Below are 18,416 nucleotides of genomic sequence, written 5' to 3'. Positions count from 1 at the left end.
GCCTGTGCTTGTTGGACATCCCGTTCCAAAACCATTAAACCATAGACATTAATATGGAGTTCACCCACCACCTTTCAGCCTCCACTCTTCTAGGAAGGCTTTTCACAGGATTCTGGAGCATTTCTGAGGTCAGGCAATGATATTGGATGAGAAGACCTGGCTCAAAATCAGCATTTCAATTCATCCCAAAGGTAGGGTTCAGTAGGTTTGAGTTCAGAGACCTGTGTAGGCCACTTGAGTCTGTCCACACCCAACTTGTCAAATTATGTCTTTAAGGATCTAGTTTTGGGCACAGGGGCACAGTCATGCTGGAACAGAAAATGGCCTTCCAAAAACTGTTGCCACAAAGATGGAAGAGCACAACTGTCTAAAATGTCTTTGAATGCTACAGCATTAACAGTACCCTTCACAGTAAGGGGCTTAGCCCAGACACTGAAAAATGGCCCTCATCAACCAAACTTTACAGTAGGCACTTTGCAATCACAAAGGTAGGATTCTCCTAGCATCCACCAACCCCCTCTATTTGTCGATGAGACTACCGGATACTGAAGTGGTATTCATCACTTCAGAGAATATATTTCCACTGCTTCAGTGTTCAATGGTGAAATGAACTACCACACAACACAGAGTTGGTTCCTATCTTAAGTTCACTTCTGCCACTGAAGTAGGCTTCAGTTCCCTGCACCTTAATTTGGAAGAAATGAATGGATAGAAATCATGATTTGAAATGGTATGGTATTGAAGCGAGGTAGTGATAAGACCTTACTTTGTTTGCACATTGTCTACAGGTAATCATAGATTATTTTTGAGTATTCCACCATTCCAAAAACATGTATACTAGGGGCACTAGTAACTCATTTGGGCTATTGTGAATAAGTGGACCCTGTGATGGACTATCACCCCATGAAGGCAGGTCTATCCCATAGCCTAAGTGATATAAACAGGCATCAATACAATATCCCACAACCCACCTCTACCATCTTGACAGGCCACTGGGTACTGCATTGGGAAAGTAACCTTGGGAAACCCTAGAGCCAATTAAACAATCACTATCACTATCTGTCTTGTGCTTGGTGCTGCAGTAGAAGGCTCCAGCTCTGGATGATGATTTAAAGAAGAGGAAACAAGTGGATGGATATTTTGATTTAATTTTGATATTCCAATTTTAGTACTGTACTTTAATTTTTATGTATGCATAATTCCCTGTAACGTGTTTTAAAAAAAGAAAACTATTACTGTAAGTGACTGAGACTAAAGACAAACTGTAATCAGTGCAGGAAAGAGCACCATCACATTTTACCATTCTCATAAAGACAGAACAGTAGGTCCATTCTCAGGATTTAGTGATTGATAACAATGCTCATGCACACAAAAAGCAGGGTTTTACAGACATATAAATAACCATAATCATGTCTATTGTTCGTATACTGATAATATGTAAGTTTAAAGAAAATCATGACAGCAAACACAGAATAGATTAATGGTACTGTTTACGTGAAAGGTCATTTTTAATTTATGTAGATCAAGAGCACCTGCATGCCAAAGGGTATGCATTACATAAGAAACTAGTAAACATTAAAATACTTAATTAAAAAGCTAATTTTAAAATGAAAAATTAATTATTGTCATTTAGACAAACATATTCATACCAATGAAAATCAAAGTTCCTGATATTAATGCTCATAAGTATTTCTAGCAGATATTTAGAAAATGAAAAACCCTTTAAACAGTCTTCGTAGATACAGTCATATGAAAAACTTTGGGAACCCCTCTCAGCCTGCATAATAATTTACTACTTTCAACAAAAAAGATAACAGTGGTATGTCTTTCATTTCCTAGGAACATCTGAGTACTGGGGTGTTTTCCGAACAAAGATTTTTAGTGAAGCAGTACTTAGTTGTATGAAATTAAATCAAATGTGAAAAACTGGCTGTGTAGAAATTTGGGTCCCCTTGTAATTTTGCTGATTTGAATGCATGTAACTGCTCAATACTGATTACTTGCAACATCAAATTGATTGGATTAGCTCGTTAAGCCTTGAACTTCATAGACAGGTGTGTCCAATCATGAGTAAAGGTTCTTAAGGTGGTCAATTGCAAGTTGTGCTTCCCTTTGACTCTCCTCTGAAGAGTGACAGCATGGGATCCTCAAAGCAACTCTCAAAAGATCTGAAAACAAAGATTGTTCAGTATCATGGTTTAGGAGAAGGCTACAAAAAGATATCTCAGAGGTTTAAACTGTCAGTTTCAACTGTAAGGAATGTAGTCAGGAAATGGAAGGCCACAGGCACAGTTGCTGTTAAACCCAGGTCTGGCAGGCCAAGAAAAATACAGGAGTGACATATGCGCAGGACTGTGAGAATGGTTATAGACAACCCACAGATCGCCTCCAAAGACCTGCAAGAACATCTTGCTGCAGATGGTGTATCTGTACATCGTTCTACAATTCAGCGCAATTTGCACAAAGAACATCTGTATGGCAGGGTGATGAGAAAGAAGCCCTTTCTGCACTCACGTCTCAAACAGAGCCGCTTGTTGTATGCAAATGCTCATTTAGACAAGCCAGATTCATTTTGGAACAAAGTGCTTTGGACTGATGAGACAAAAATTGAGTTATTTGGTCATGACAAAAAGCACTTTGCATGGTGGAAGAAGCACACCGCATTCCAAGAAAAACACCTGCTACCTACTGTCAAATTTAGTGGAGGTTCCATCATGCCGTGGGGCTGTGTGGCTAGTTCAGGGACTGGGGCCCTTGTAAAAGTTGAGGGTCGGATGAATTCAACCCAATATCAACAAATTCTTCAGGGTAATGTTCAAGCTTCAGTCACAAAGTTGAAGTTACGCAGGGGTTGGATATTCCAACAAGACAATGACCCAAAACAATTTGAAATCTACAAATACATTCATGCAGAGGGAGAAGTTCAATGTTCTGGAATGGCTGTCACAGTCCCCTGACTTGAATTGAAAATTCTATGGCATGATTTGAAGCAGGCTGTCCATGCTTGGCAGCCATCAAATTTAACTGAACTGGAGAGATTTTGTATGGAAAAATGGTCAGAAATACCTCCATGCAGAATCCAGACACTCATCAAAGGCTACAGGAGGCGTCTAGAGGCTGTTATATTTGCAAAAGGAGGCTCAACTAAGTATTGATGTAATATCTCTGTTGGGATGCCCAGATTTATGCACCTGTCTAATTTTCTTATGATGCATATTGCATATTTTCTGTTAATCCAATAAACTTAATGTCACTGCTGACATACTACTGTTTCCATAAGGCATGTCATATATTAAAAGGAAGTTGCTACTTTGAAAGCTCAGCCAATGATAAACAAAAATCCAAAGAATTAAGAGGGGTTCCCAAACTTTTTCATATGACTGTACCTGATCTGGCACAACTAAAACTGAAAAATGTGCACTGTGACAAATGCACACAGAAACATGTGCTCACATTAAAGATCTCACCTTGACTTTAAATAATTCGTTTTTGTCAGAAAGCTTGCAAAACTCTCAGATAATGGAAAAAATGAAATAATTTCATTTAGTAGACACTTACAAAAACATGGTCCCTGTCCAGTGTTTGTTCCTGCCTTGTGCCCTATGCTAGCTGGGATAGGCTCTAGCACCCCCACGACCCTGGTTTGGATTAAGCGGGTTAGGAAATGACACGATTGGGTTTGGACACGATTGCTACTTGCAACAAATGGGGACTGCAATGGGCTGTCGGTTTGCACCTCACTATGCAAATCTTTTTATGGCAAAATTGGAGGAAGATTTCATGTCAATGTGCATCGTAAAACCAATGTTGTATCTCCGTTACATAGATGACATCTTCATAATCTGGACTGCCAGTGAGGAGGACCTCCTCCATTTTCATAATGAATATAATTGTTTTCACCCCAACATAAAGCTGAAGCTGAATTACTCAAAAACAGAAGTCAGCTTCCTTGACACCACCGTTCAACTGAAAGACAACACCCTTGTAACTTCTATTTTTCACAAACCGACAGACAGACGGACCTACCTGAAAAGTGATAGCTTCCACCCCAAGCATATAAGGCGCTCCATTATTTTCAGCCAAGCAATACGGTACAATCGTATTTGCTCAGACCCGACAGACCGGGGTCAACAACTGTAGGAGCTCAGACAAGATTTCATCAGACAAGGTTACACCCCGAAAACAACAGACACTCAAATAAGAAGAGTTACTGCCATACCCAGAGACAACCTTCTGGAATATAAAAACAAAGACAACAAGGATCGCATCCCCCTTGTTGTCACCTACAACCCACATCTTGAAACACTTCGAAAAATTATAAAAGAACTTCAGCCAATGCTAAACAATGACCAAACACTGAAAAATGTATTTCCTGAACCTCCCCTCCTGGCATACAGACAACCACCAAACCTTCAACAATTAATTGTCCGAGGCTCCCTAAGTGAACCAACAGAAAATGGCACATCTCCATGCCTACAGAAAAGATGCAAAACATGTGCCCACATCTATGATACAGACCGTATAGTTATACCACACTGCCGACTTGAACATCACATAAAGGGATCATTTTCCTGCAGATCATCTAATGTAGTCTACCTAATTTTCTGCATGAAATGTCCTGACACTGCACTCTATGTGGGAGAAACTGGACAAACACTCCGCCAGAGAATAAATTTACACAGGTTCCACATTAAACGTGGCAACACAGATGTTCCTGTGGCGGATCACTTCAACAGCCATGGACACTGTGAGAGGGACTTTAAAGTCACAGTGCTTATGGGCAACTTCAAAACACAGCAAGAGAGAAAAGAATGGGAAGTTAAACTCGTACTAAAATGTAATACTTTACAACATGGATTGAATAAAGACAAGAGTTTTATGGCCAGATATGAGGATTGTTTACATCTCTCAGAATGACAGACAACCTGTCTACAGACCCACATTGTTTTGAAAAAACTCATTACAAACTTCAAAAGATCTTATCCAGAGATCTTGACAATACATTGTTCTTTTCTCTCTTGTTAAATTAACCCTAGCCTGAATGAATCTATTAATTTTTTACATTTAAAATTTCTCATTTAACCTTCCTCTTGTGTTAGCTTTCTGTTATCATCTCTTATGTTAACGGGTCGATTTTGACCCATGTATTAAGTCAGCTATAAAATACACTAAAAACAATAAGCTATCATCCAATTTGTTTCTCATCTCTTGGTTACCTTGTTAGGCTTCCTTATCCATGAAAATGTTGGTTTTAATACTTTTGGTGTGGGCCTCTGGGCCTTTTTTTGTCAGTATACCCCTTGATTTCAATTTAAAAAAATGGTAAAATGAACCTCAAGAGAATTATATTAATAAATAAAAGGTTCTTGTGTTACCGGACTAATACTGAGGGGTATAGAACACATCTCTTAAATAAATTTATTTTATTTATTTTTTCATTTTAATATTAATAACTAAAGTGACATCTATGGTGTTACGGGTCAATTTCGACCCATAGATATTTACATCAAGAAAAGGCAAAAAAATATTTTTTTCAGCAATAGAACTTTAATATAAACTGAAAAAAATGAAAAGCAGAACAGGTCATGACACAAAATATATATTTGCATGGTCAAATAAACAAAAACCAATCAAGAAAATCAAACAAATAGAAATCAATTACAAGTTTCAAAACTAATACAAAGCTAAATCAGAGTAAAAACCTCTGTGTACAAGAACATGCTTGTGTATGTGTGTGTTTAGAGGCATGTGTGGCAAAAAGTGACACTTTTTGAGTGTTCTTTGCAGAGATATTTCTTGCAGTTGAAACACAATACATTTGTCTTTCTGTCCTTACTGCTTGGGCAGACCTGACACCTCTTTCTTTTCGAATCAGGCGGCCTGACTGGGGTTGGGGCTGTTTTGGTTGGTGTTGAGGCAGGGCTGGCTGAGGAGGATGCTGATGCAGATTCTCTCTGTGTTGCTGATGGTGAGGATGGAGTGCTGGGTGAGCTCTGCAGCGTCTGGGTCTCGGGGCACCCGTTCCCTTCGCCTAATGTGTGGTTTGACAAGGGAATTTCCCAACTCCTCAAGAAACAGTCTCCGCTTGTTTTTTTTGGTTGAGTTCCACCCTTGGTGGATGTGGCTCCACAACACAAATGCATTATATGCAGACACATCAAGGATGTTGTAAAACACAACCATTGGCCATCTTCTGGTCATTCGCTGGCATGTGTATGTGGCTGTCAGCTTGTCCAGGTTGTCCACTCCTCCTTTGTTTTTGTTATAGTCGTGGATAATTGTCGGCTTTTTGTCACTTCCTGATGATACAGCTGCGTCTTTGTGAAGAGTAGACATGAGTATCACATTCCGGTTTCTTTTTGGACAATATGAGACAACAGTGGTGGTGTCTGTAAAAGCAAACTTTGAGGAAAGTGGAGCCCTGCCCTTCACCTGCAAGATTTCAGCAAGAACTCAGGTTTATTTTTCTACTCTGTTCCCACCATGGTAAGTTTCCTCTTGAGAAGTTCTTTTTCGAGGTCATAGCTGGTAAAAAAATTGTCACAAGTGATATTGTGATCCTACAGTCCAGTGGTCATATCGAGGACCACACGTTTTCCTTGGTTTTTCTCAGGGATGCCACTCGCAGCTTTGCCTGTATAAATCTGTAGATTCCAGGCATATCTGGTTCTTGCGTCACAGGCTGCCCGGATTTTTATGCCGTATTTCCCTGGCTTACTGGGTATGTATTGCCGAAAGGGGCATTTTCCTCGAAAAGGGACAAGACGTTCATCCACTGTCACCTCTGGCCCTGGGTTGAACATCAGCAGAAGGAGCTGCACCCATCTCTCCCAGACATCCCTGATAGGACCAAGCTTGTCAGATCTCACTCTGGTCTCTCTGTTGTCAAATCTGAGGACTCTTGATATCATTTGAAATGTCTGAAGTGACATTGTTGCCCGGAAAATATTTCTGCCTGTTGATGCGTCCCATAGACTATCAGTGGCCTCATTGCAGGATCTGTACACTCCAGCAAGAAGAAGAACACCACTGAAAGCACCCAGGTATTCCTCATCAATGTCTTTCCACATGTCGCCATGGACTTTTTTTCCTTCAAGGTTCGTCATAGTAATGATGATTCTTTTTAGTGACAATGGCATAAATAGCTAAAAACATGTTTTGATGTCACTGACTCTGGTCAGAGCAATCCTTGTGATTCCAGGGGTCATTTTGATGACATTTTCAGCAGCTGCCCTGCCATGTACATCATGAGGTACTGAGCTCCAAAAGATCTTACCATTTTTGGACTTGAATCTTTCAGCAGGAGCAGCTTCAGCACCAGTGACCTCCTCATCCGACTCATCAGATGTGTCTGTGTCTTCTGGATGATACTCCACATTGTCTTCCTCCTCAGAAACCTGCTCATCTGAATCGCTATGCTGCTCTGTGTCCTCTCCTTCATTTTCACCAAAAATATGATCCAGAATTTGGCTCACTGTAAATCTTCTTCTCATTTTTGCATGCTGCAAATTGTAAATGTGCACTCTGCAAGTCAAATGGCCACTCAAATGAGTGAATTCACCTCACATGTCTGGACATGCCGTCTTTGCTTGTTTTGTTTTTGTGCAGGTATACTGGAAAGCCACGCAAAATGAGAAAGCTCACATGATTAGGAGAGGAGCTGGTTGTCAGTGTGTCAGCTGACAGTGCACGTAGGATTTCAGTTTTGGCTCTAATTATTGCTTTATCATCGTATTATCATAACTGGGTCGAAACCGACCCTAACAACACAAAGGTCATAATTTCAACCAGTGCATTTTATAATTTAGTAAAAATATTTTTTTTTTGCTTTATTTTGTTGAAATAGAGGTTCCTGACAAAGTCAAAAAGCCTTGATGCAATAAACAAATTTATGTGATTCTTGTATGCATTTAAAATTTAAAACGGGTCGGTGCAGACCCTAACACAAGAGGAAGGTTAAATACTTGCCAATGTTGTTTCTTGTCCTAGAGTGTGTATATAAACATAGGAAACTTCAGTTTCTGTATTACATCTTGCCTGAAGAAGGGGCCTGAGTTGCCTCGAAAGCTTGCATATTGTAATCTTTTTAGTTAGCCAATAAAAGGTGTCATTTTGTTTGGCTTTTCTCTACATTCACAATGGCTAACACGGAACAACACCCTAGTATTACAAAAACAATGAAACGGTTCACCCTCATGTTAATATATTTTTAGCTTTAACCTTTGTGTCTGCTACTTTTGAAATATTTGTGAATACTTCTCCCTCCAGAGCTAGAGGTGTCCAAATCAAGATATGTTCAGCTTAATCACCACCTGCAACAGTTAACACTGACATACAGAGTGGATGAGTGCTACTGTTATATAGACATAGTTTGTGTTTTCTTGCTCCATTTATTTATAGTGTTTCTCCTCATATTTTGTTTTGATTGAAAAATCTTTATTTTCATTTCAGAAGCTAAAGGCATAGATTTTACTAGCTGAAAGTAAGCTTTGGTTTTCCATATTGCATTTTTCATTATGCTTCTAAATGTTAAAAAGTAAAGCCTGAAAATGTTTGTTAACCCAATTAGGCTGCACATGTACACCTGTTTAAATGGCAAAGCAGATGTTGCACATCTGCAGTGCTTAGCATTACGCTCATTACTTGACTGCCATTACAAATAAAGCCCGAACCGATCGCACTAATTACCCGTGGAGTGGAAATGATTAAATCATCTTTGAACGAAACAGACAAGCCTGCATTCTCAAGTGTGTCCAGTTGTGGTGCATGATTTGAGAGTTGCAGGCTTGAAAGTTGCTCGATTTTACAGCTAAAAATGACTAATTTACAAAACGTAGGCAGCACGTTGCCATTAATGTAGTGTACTGTATTCAGGTTTGATCTCTGAACAGCATGGCTTCAAGTGTTTCAGTCTGCTTGAGAATGCCTACCAAGCAATTAATTGCAGCAGGTAACAAGAACTTAAGAATTTCTATGTGAAACTACATGGTAAATAATAAATAATAATACATTTTATTTATATAGCGCCTTTCCCATGCTCAAGGCACTTACCATGGTAAAGATGACTCCAAACAAAATGACAGTAACATTTTCATGTAAACACAATAATAGTACAAAATTATTTTAAATATACCAATGTAGACAAAACTGAGAAAGAGTTGTGCCATTAGGGCAGCTCCCTAATGAATTATTAGCTTTACTATAACACATTTATCTATATATCCATCTATCCATTTATAAAGAGAAGCTGCTTTTTCCATTTCAGAGTCATTGGAGCTTAACCTGACATCAGATGAAAGTCAGGACAGGAGGACTGTTCAATTAGGCACACTTATACAACCACAATCCCACTGAAGCAATTTACAGACGCCTATCTACCTAACCATCATATCTTTAGGAATATTAAATGTAAATTGCTGTACCTGGAGGAATCTCACGGTGGCACTAGGGTAATGTAAAAATACAATACATATAATAGACAAGCATGAAATTGAACAAGGATCCCTGAAGCTGTAAGACATAGCAGTCCTGTTATGTTTAACATTACAGAGACATTAGTATGTCCTTCCATGTATTTCAAAAGATGCTCTTGGGAAGTACAACCTATGCCATCAGTAGTGAGCCTTGCATGATATACTACAGGACATGACTGTGGAGTTTCTGTATATTTTTCTTTTCTCAGACACTGCACAGAGAAGGCAGTACAGGAATCAGACTGACTCGTATCAAAGTGCTGCCTGCTATGCCATTATACTGCATACATTTCAATACAGAATTCACCCAATATATCACCAGTTCATCAACGGGCTCAGGGATTTTTACTACAACTAGAATCTCTCTTTCTGCACAGCAACTTCACCCTTAAATGTAAAGAGTTTTTTTTCACATTGTCTGTTTGGGTTTTGAGATAAATTACACAGTTAGCTCAATGAAATACCAGTGTCTACAGAAACCATGTTTTAGGTGTCACTTAGGAGATCATCCAGTAAATTCAACAGCCTCTTCTCTCCAGTCAAGTATCTCTTGATGGGACTTTGTCATTTTATTGACTTTTTCAACATACAGTATACAAGCAGACAGGCTAAATTGCATGAAGAATATTAATTTTGCATTAGGGTTGGGAGTATGAATCAGGAAAGAATGCTTCATCACAATTCATTTAGTGAACAATTAAAGCTCAAGCAATCAGCAACTCAAGTGGCAAAACGCAGCCAGTGCATTGTGATGACAAAGCACGGCGCTCATTAATGGAGCCTCTCTGCTGGCCCAAGGTCGTGCGTCGAAAGTGAAGTGCCAGCACTGGCAGAGCATTTCAGACTGCAGATTAAAATGACAAATGATGCCAAAGAATGAGATTTTTTTTATGCCGGTAGAATTTATTAATACTATGACAAATGCCAGGTTCAATAATTAAACTTTTCTTATCCATCTATTGTCCCACCTGCATAATCCAATTCTTTGGAATGATTTAGTCGTGATTATGCAATATAATACTTTTTTTTTTGGTTGTTATTATAACAACATGCAGGAGTGTTTCTTAACAGTGGAAGAGAAAATAAATAATTACATATATTTATTTGGCCAACTCCTGTATCTGAAGCGACTTAAAATATCTGAGATACAATTGGTTACATTTCGTTTTCCATTTGGAGCACAGGCAGGTGAAGTCAAGGTAAGTGACTTGCTCAGGGTCACACAGTGTCAGTGGTGGGATTTGAACTCACAACCTTAAGAGTTTGAAGTCCAAAGTCTTAACCACTGTGCCACAATGCCTGCCTATAATATAATACAATAAAAATATATTATACCACAAAGGAATCAACCTATATCAGAATGTTTAAACTTACTTAGCTTAAAATCATTGTAGTCACCTAATCAAACTATACTAATCTAACAGAAACATTTTTCCTAATATGCTAAGGTTACAATAATTTACAATAATTTTCATTTTGTTGTTTCTGATTGAAAGGATTGTGGTCCCTTTCTTTATTCAAACTAAAAGAAATATGGTAGACTGGCTACGACTTTGTTATTTAAAGCATCTGGTGACTGGAGTAATCTGCAGCACTGACACATTGCGTATCCCTTAGCAAGTTGCTTAACTTGCGTGTGTTCCAAATGCCAAAGTATATATGAGACAACTGTATCATAAATATCATAGACATGCCTATGAGGAAGCCACTAATGAAACATTTAAAATAAATGCCATCAATTTATTTTGATGGTATCCTGTGGTTTCTGAAACATGTTATAACATTTCCTTTTGAAAATGAGCATACAATTTAAACACAAGCCAATCACGTAATTTCATCACTAAGAACTTAAGAACCCACAGGTATGCACATTTACAAATTAGGAAAGTCCAGCCTGTCCAACAGGCCTGATGGGTTCCAATTTGTCACAAAATGTCATCCGGGCACATCAATGACTTGGCACACTGAAGATAAGATTCTCTCTACCTTTCATATGAAGACCATTCTGATTAATAAATTGAATACTCTTTCACTTGCTTTGCATTAGCGCTGATTAGCAGCATCCTTCTCAGTGCAGTAAAATGGAAAGAGCAATGAAAAGGCTATGAAGAAACCAATGAAACTGTTTGACAGATTACAGCCAATGATTTATACTTTGAAAATAAAGAAGAAATAGATTTTCACTTTGTATTGCATGGCTGACAGTGAAGAGCTTCACAAGCGGAACAAGTCCTAAGACACGGCACTCAATGACTGCTTGCAGCAAGGCATTGAAATGGTGAGAAAGGCATTTTTTGAAGAAATCTAATCTTTGCTTGGGGATGTCATGGTCTTGCACATGACAAATAACCAATATAGTAAAACCATGGAGCAATTAGGTTGTCATGATGTATCATAGCGTTTTGTTCACACTGTAATATTAACTGCTATAGCATTGGTGGAAAGACCATTGAGGAGTGAGCTGTTACCTTCTGTACAACGCGTGGCTTGTTGACCTTGAAGTGTCAACAATATCTGAGGAGGCAATGGAATTAAAAGTTTATTAGAGCTAAAAACCAAACATATCTGATTAAAGGTATCTTGACTTGAGAATTAGTTTTCAAAAATATGGATGTCCTGCACTAAACAGGTGATCACATCCTGATAGCAGTCATGTGAAGAAAGACATTAGAGAAGGCCTGTTTAAGGTAACTGGAAAAACAGAGTAAACCAAGGACCTATTAGTCGACCCACCAGGCAAGAAGAAGATTCAATACAAATGAGATAGATAGATAGATAGATAGATAGATAGATAGATAGATAGATAGATAGATAGATAGATAGATAGATAGATAGATAGATAGATAGATAGATAGATAGATAGATAGATAGATAGATAGATAGATAGATAGATAGATAGATAGATAGATAGATAGATAGATAGATAGATAGATAGATAGATAGATAGATCTGGAACAATCATACGGCAGATACTACTAGCCCAGATATCAGTCCAGGTGTTTAAGGTCACCTAAAATAAATTCAAATTCTGATCATAGAGCTTCAGTAATAAATGGGTTTAACTTAAATCAGACTTTGCTTAACACATTTCTTTCCATGAAATGTCATAAGGAGACATATATCTATGCCAGTAGTATCAGGTTTAATGTAGAAACCTTCAGGACGCCAGTCCATCACAGGGCACACTCATGCACTCACAACAGGCCAGTTTACAGTACCACATACCCTAAATTGCACATGTGTGTTATATGAAAAGAAAGTTGGATTGGCCTTGGAAAAGTCAGTTGGACAAATAAAAGGACCACACAGACAGTGACTTGGCTGTGACTTAAGTTCACCTCCTGGACCTTTGAAACAGCAAGACTGTGAAGCAGCAGTACTATCTTCTACACTGTTACATTAGCCATGTTTAGAAAGAGTATCGGGAATGCTTGCTTTAATGAAAGAGAAACATGTGCATTATTTATTTTAAAAATGTTATTTATATGCGTTTTCCAAGATTTTTTTATTTCAAGCACAATAATTCCCAAACCTTATACCACACACAAAGTAGAAATGTATTTAATAAATAATGCAGTATTCGAGGGACTCATTAATTACTTTTAAGCTACTGTATGGTAAAGATTGCAGCAATACACTGGATCTGCCAGTTGTTTGAAACACAATGTGCAGTTAACTGTACAAGAATGTATCCAATGAGATTAAGATAACAACAAAGGAAGACCCAGCATGAAAATGTGATAAAAAGGAGACCACACAATTATACACAAAAACCTGAGAAGATGAGAGTTACAAGAATGTCAAGAAAAATGACTGAGTGATAGGTACCGCATAAGCCATTGAGACTCAATGAAAGACTGTCAGACTCTCCATCCACTGAGGTCTTGTGCACAAATACTCTGAGCTCACTTCTATATGCATGTAAAGTCCTGCTGATAAGTGAGTTGCAGTCTGCTCCTTTTTACATAGTGTATATATATATATATATATATATATATATATATATATATATATATATATATATATATATATATATATATATATATATATATATATATATATATATACACACACACACACACACATACACATATATATTATCACGTATGCATGTCTGCGAGTCTCCAGACAAGTTTAGCCATGGTAAGCAAAACCACTCTGGGATGTGAGGGGGTGTTGTCGCTAAAGGTATCCCATCCTTTCCATCCTTTCTCCACAGCCCAGAGAAGATGCCCAGTTAGGGCACTCCTGCCTGACCATGACTTCTAAAACAAGACCTGCTCCTACTGGCCGATCTGCCATATAAAGTGATGGCATGGGAAGTTGTCATCATTAAGCAGACCTGAACCTAAGTCTGCTAAGAACCAGAGACCTGTACCAAAGAGAGAGCACAGAGAGAAAGTCTACAAGACTGACCTTAACTCAGTGTCTTTTTACTTGTACAACTGAGTGTCCGTTTTTGCCTTTTTTTATTTAATTAAATGGGGTTACTGCTTCCAGCCACTCTATATCTATATTAGCTGTGTGTGGACTTTGGGACAAAAAAAAAACAGAAGACACCCTAGCAGATTTACTATACTGGTGAACTTGGAGAGGTGTCAGCTAACTTTTAAGAATTACCCACAGCTCAAGTCATGGACCCTTCTCTGCAGCCAGAAGAGGTCTATCTTCTCCGGGATGGATGTGTAGTCGAGTGCAGCTGTGGCACAAATTAAGCGGGGTAGGTTGGGACCTGCCTCAGGTAAACATATGGTAGCTTGTTGTGTGAATATACAATGTGCGTGAACCACAAAGCTGAGTTTTTCTGCTTGGGTTGAATGTGAAGTGAGATGCATGCAAGCCGGAAAAATTTAAAAGTGCATGCATGTGCCATCTAGTGGCTGTGGTTGAGCATGGGCAGAGTGGACTGCTCCATACACACACACACACACACACACACACACTTTTTTTATAGTGTGACATGAGTTGCATGCAAAAAAAATGTAAAAATGCATACATGCGCCATCTAGTGGCAGGAGTTGAACATGAGCAGAGCAGTTTGCTCTGTATGTACACACACACACACACACACACAGGTCTTCCATTTATATAATAATAGCTATATAAACAATCATATGCCATATTCAATTTATACAATGTACATCTATTCATGTATATATCCATCCATCCATCCATTTTCCAACCCGCTGAATCCGAACACAGGGTCACGGGGGTCTGCTGGAGCCAATCCCAGCCAACACAGGGCACAAGGCAGGGAACCAATCCCGGGCAGGGTGCCAACCCACCGCAGGACACACACAAACACACCCACACACCAAGCACACATTAGGGCCAATTTAGTATCACCAATCCACCTAACCTGCATGTCTTTGGACTGTGGGAGGAAACCGGAGCGCCCGGAGGAAACCCACGCAGACACGGGGAGAACATGCAAACTCCATGCAGGGTGGACCCGGGAAGCGAACCCGGGTCTCCTAACTGCGAGGCAGCAGCGCTACCACTGCGCCACCGTGCCGCCCTTCATGTATATATTTGCAATATAATTTATACACTCTGTTTGTTATGATTGACTTTTTAGCAACTTCATGACCTGTGGGTAGAAACCTTCCCTGAATCTAATGGTGTGAATGCCAATGTCCCTGTACTGTTTGTCACAATCAAGGAGTGAGTAAAGCAACTCTGAAGGATGACCGTGGTCTTTAATTATTATTTTATTTTGTTTATTATTTAATTGTGTGGGAGTAATGAAAAAAATCTTAACTGAAATTTACATCAGAACACAGGAAGCCAATGCAACAGAACCAGTTCAGGGGTTTCAATAAACACCAAATTAATTTCTGCAGATCAGTCCACAAGTACTCATGTTTTTGGAATTTTGTGTGAAAAAATTCTTTGACAGCTTTGAAAACCCTGCTGAAGCAATTCAGGCATCCATTTCATGAAAGGTTACAGATATTAAACATCAATGATGCCAGTATGATTTACAGAGACCCACCCATAGTATTCTTAATAAAAAGACAATACATGTCTTATGGGATTCCAAATTGTCTGCTCGTTTTCTATACATATTTATATGTACAATAATTGCAAGCAGTGCAAAATGAAAAAAAAAGTGTTTTTAATTTCATTTGAAAGACACTCTTTAGTATTAATTAACAATTATTAAATGAACATTAAGACTTGCCAGATAGTGGATGACAGCTGGATGATAGTTGTCAGATAATGGATGAAGGACCTCCATCTTACAGTTCAAAAGGCAAAAACCGAGTTTCTTGTGATCCTGGCCAGCCAGTCTGCTCAACTCTCCCATTTCTGTAAAGCTTGGCTTAATGTTGCTAACACCTGCCCGGTCAGCACACAACCTTGGGGTGGTGATTGATGAGTTGCTATCTTTCTCTGATCACATTACTACTGTTTCTCATTCATGCAGGTTCATACTTCTGGTCCAGCCTCTGGTCTTGTCATACTTCTGGTCCAGGCTCTGGTCTTGTCACATCTGGACTACTGCAACTTGCTTCTAGCTGAGTACCTGCATGTGCTACCAAGCCACTAATCCAGACTGCAGTGGCCCATCATGTATTTAACCATCCAAGATGGGCACATGTCACTCCTCTGTCCAGGTCACTGCATTGGCTCCCTGTAGAAGCACACATCAAGTTCAATTCTCTGATGCTTGCCTACAGAGTAATCAATGGGTCAGCACCTGAGTAGATGAAGACACTGGTGAGGTGCTATGCTCTTTCAAACCCACTCACAGCTACCAGTGAACAGTGTCTGGTGATGCCACCTCTGTGTGGTATCAAGTCTCAATTCAGACTTTTTTCCAGTGTAGTTCCTAGTTGGTGGAACAGGCTACCCACCTTCGTTGGTTAAGTTTAATTGCTTTATTAATTATAATTTATGATTGTAAATTATTAGATATCACATCAACTTTTGTTACCTGTCCTACTACACTTGCTGAACAAACAGCCCCTAGCTTAATGTTACTTGATTATGTTTACCTCTTTTGTAAGCTGCTTTGGATAAAGCATCTGACAAGCAAATACAGTAAACTGTAAATACTGTAAATGTCAATGCAAATAGATAGATAGATAGATAGATAGATAGATAGATAGATAGATAGATAGATAGATAGATAGATAGATAGATAGATAGATAGATAGACACTCTATTGATCTCGAGGCAAATTCAAGTAAGATCTTTTCCCATACTTTTTTTTTTTTTTTAAAGTTGCAGATTTTCTTTTGAATTAATGATTCAGATCATAAAAAAACAAAATCTACAACTGAGCAAATCCAATTAAAGATATTAGTTAACATCTAATAACATTAGACTCTTGCTTTGAAATTTTAATTACAATGTTAAAAAAAAAAATCAAAGAGTTAAAGTGTAACAGAAATTTCCAGATCACATCCTTAAAGTGCTGCATATGTTTATTAATACAGCACAAACTGTATATTCTTAATTATTAACACATGAAATGTGAGCCAGATATGCAGCCTGCCTGCATTAAGCCTTCATTATAGAAAATGTACTGTCTACATTTGTGGGTTAAAGCTACATTTGGCAGGTAATGGACCCACAGCTTGTAGTATCTGGAGGATAAGAAAAAACGATTTCCACACTACTGAAGATTTCATTTCTTTGTTAGTAGTACCCTAACTAAAAACATGTTTTAACCCTTTCATGTATTAAGTAACGAAATAATGTGTCTTGTTATGATAAAATGAGCTTCTTTAGATATGTGACAGCTAACTAAACCCTTCATATTGAAAAAGTTTACCATTTAATTATTAATATAATGTATGATTCGAGTTTCTTTGAAATGGCACTTTTACTCGATAGTCTACACTACATTCAAACATGTATTTATATATAGAGATATTGAAACATGTAATAATTTATAGAGATAAACTACTGTTAGGGCAGCACAGTGTCATGGGGGGTAGCGCTGCTGCCCCATAGATCCTGAATCCTGGGTTGGCCTGGATGTTGCTTATGAGAAATTTGCATGTTCTCCCCGTGTCTGAATGGATTTTGCTCCGGGCACTCCAAGTTTCATTCCTACCTCCCAAGTCAAGTCAAGTTAATTAGTGATTCCAACTTGCCTTTCCACGAGTGTGTATGAGTGAAGGCTACTTGCTGCCTTGTACCCTGCGCTGACAAGAAAGGATCCAGCCAGCCCACGACCCTGTATTAGACTATGCAGGTTTCAGAATAAACTGACGTGAGAAATTATTTCTATAAATGTATTTCTACATGCAAATTTGTATTTAACACAATAGTAATAGGAATAAAATGGGATAAATAATGTGAATATAATAAAGCAGTGATTCTCATGTTCAGTCCTGGGGTGCCACTGTGTCTGCTTCACAAATCAATGAGTTATTCTTATTCTAATGTATCTAATTGTTTAATGAGCTGGTCCTTTTACTTCTCTTATTTTAAATTCAGAAAAAATTATCTAAGATGATGCATTCAGAAGAAATTTAGAAATCTGTTTTAAATACATTTTATTTTTTACTTGATCTTTTCCTGTGGGGTTCGCTCTCTGCTTTGAACCCACGTACTGACAATTAATGACAAGTAGGACATACACACAGGTGAAAATGACACTGGATGCTAAAGGAAAGAAGTTACTTCAATGTCATATTCACTTGTTGGCTAATTATTTAGTTAAGGCTTATATAACTGAAGAATTTTAAAATGACTAAAATATTAAAAAGCAAAAACAAAAAAAACACCAACCCAATGCAACACACATTAACATGTGTTCTTACATTCCAGCACAAATTCAGCAAACCGGATTTGTAAATAAAGGCAGAAACTCAGAAACAGCAGCAACTTTAAAGAAGGCAGGAGTTGGTCGGGATGAACGCCTGAAGCCACGGTGGTCCTCGGATTTGAAATTGAGAATGGAAAGTGTAAACCTTGTGTTTGTGG

At 38.4% G+C, this 18,416-nt stretch overlaps 1 protein-coding gene across 3 annotated transcripts in view; it reads right to left on the bottom strand.

Moving 5' to 3' along the window:
• The window catches only part of fam184ab (family with sequence similarity 184 member Ab), a 642,430-nt gene that overhangs the window by 352,653 nt on the left and 271,361 nt on the right, over nucleotides 1-18,416 (bottom strand). The gene's annotated exons all lie outside the window — the stretch shown is intronic.

The sequence above is a fragment of the Erpetoichthys calabaricus genome, chromosome 3, assembly GCF_900747795.2.
Source record: "Erpetoichthys calabaricus chromosome 3, fErpCal1.3, whole genome shotgun sequence".
Lineage (NCBI taxonomy): Eukaryota > Metazoa > Chordata > Cladistia > Polypteriformes > Polypteridae > Erpetoichthys > Erpetoichthys calabaricus.
This window is presented reverse-complemented; position numbering and strand designations above follow the sequence as displayed.